Source organism: Mercurialis annua, linkage group LG7 (assembly GCF_937616625.2).
Source record: "Mercurialis annua linkage group LG7, ddMerAnnu1.2, whole genome shotgun sequence".
Classification (NCBI taxonomy): Eukaryota; Viridiplantae; Streptophyta; class Magnoliopsida; order Malpighiales; family Euphorbiaceae; genus Mercurialis; species Mercurialis annua.
The window spans coordinates 9152963-9155048 of NC_065576.1; positions in this window are offsets into that span (position 1 = coordinate 9152963).

Below are 2086 nucleotides of genomic sequence, written 5' to 3' on the forward strand. Positions count from 1 at the left end.
CGGGTGGTCCCTCTATTATAGATAATATTATTAAGATATACTTTTTTATAACTAGTTTATTGAAGGGAGGAGCTGATCGCTGATTATACTTTTTTATAACAGGTTTATTGTGTACGTGCGCTGCACGTGATTCATATATTATTTATTTGTTATGATTTATGTATGAAATTGTTAAATGTGATTTGATAATTACATATGTCACATGATTTATATTTGAGATTGTTACATATAACTCCTTCTTTTTATATTTTTCAATATTTATATTTGATATTAGTCAAATATAAAATTAAAAAATTAAAAAATTGAAGTTTAATAAAAATAAGTATGACCACACAAAAAAGGTAAAGTATAAAATATTTAGTTACATATGATTTTTTTAAAATTATTTTTTATTGTTCTCAAAAATTAAACTATATAGATATTCATGAACCTATTTATTAGACATGTTAATTAATCTAGTTATTTGTTATTATATTATTTTTAATAATAAATATACAATAAAATAAATGTATATTTTATATGACTAGTTTCGCATTACGTGCTATGCACGTGGCTCGTAACGTAACTTCCCAATAAACATATTAGTAAATTTATAACAATTTTATTAATTTTTTATTTATAATTAATATCATATTAGTTAAGAATTTTTGTAAAAGTAAATATAATATATTCGGTAATTAATTTTTTTTTTCATACTGAATTTATTTTTCTTTTGGTTTTATAATAACCATAATTAAATAATTAACTTAATTTTATTAATAATATCTTTAAAAATAATAAGATAGAAATTTAAATAATAATATATTGAATGGATTTTTTCTAGTAATGCAGGCATACATTTATTAATCCTTAATGACACTGGTCCAGCCGGCTGCAAGCTAACAATCAATTAGCATCCATTAATAATGTCTCAGCCGATTTAGCATAGACTAACAAACAAACATGATTAATGTTTTTGAACAATAAAAATATGTTCACCTCTTAAAATATTTATTAAGGATAACAGTTAGTACATCTTGATTTAAAAATAATGAACGGCCACAAATAAAAAGAAAATTTACCTTTAATACAGAGAAAGGGAATAATGAGATTTTCCATCAGAGATAAGGATAGAAATAAATGGATTTTTTCTAAAAATGTCCATATTATTTGAAATAATTTTAAACATAACTTTTAACTAAGAGATTATTTTACAAATACCGGAAAAAATGAAAATATTTACAAAAATACTACTTGCATTTTTTTTAACAGAAATATAAAAAATAATTATAAAAGTACAAATTTTCAAAAAATATTTACAAGAATACAACTTTTTTGTATAGACATATAATCTGTATATAATCCGTATATAATACGAATTATATACAAATTATATACGTCTTTTTTAAAAGAAAATTCAGATCTATCAGATATAATCCATATATAATCCGTATATAATACGAAATATATACGATTTTTTTAAAATCAGATCTAAAAATAAAAATTCCAGATCTGAAAAACGAAGGAGATGAGGATGAAGACGAACTGAAAATTCAAATCACGAATCATATACAATAAATCCTAGATCTATAAATACAACAAGAACAAAATTCTAGATCTAGCATACAAATATACGAACGGCGGCGTGAGGAGTGCAGAGGAACAATAACGAGATCGTGAAGGAGGGCAAGGCGGCGGCGGCGAGCGGAGCAGCGGCGGCGGCGTAGAGAGAGTGCGACGGCGAGTGGAGGAGAAGGAAAGTAGATTGTGGTGGTGATTTTATAAAATGAAAATTGATGTTAGTGGTGGTGGATGTTAATGGAGGAAGAGAGAAAATAAAATTAGGATTTGAGTGGAGAAGATGAAGAAAAAGGGAGAAATGATATTTTTGTTAATAAACAAATAAGGTGGTATATTTGAAAACATGAAAAACACTCTTGTAAAGAGAAAGTATAAGATAATATATTTGTAAATATTTTACCTTATTATATTATCGAGTGTAAATATTTCTTTAACTAATGAGTTTGGATTATTTTACTGAAATTATTTGCAATTTTTTTATGAATGAATATGTATATGAAATAAAATATGGCAAACAATATCTCAA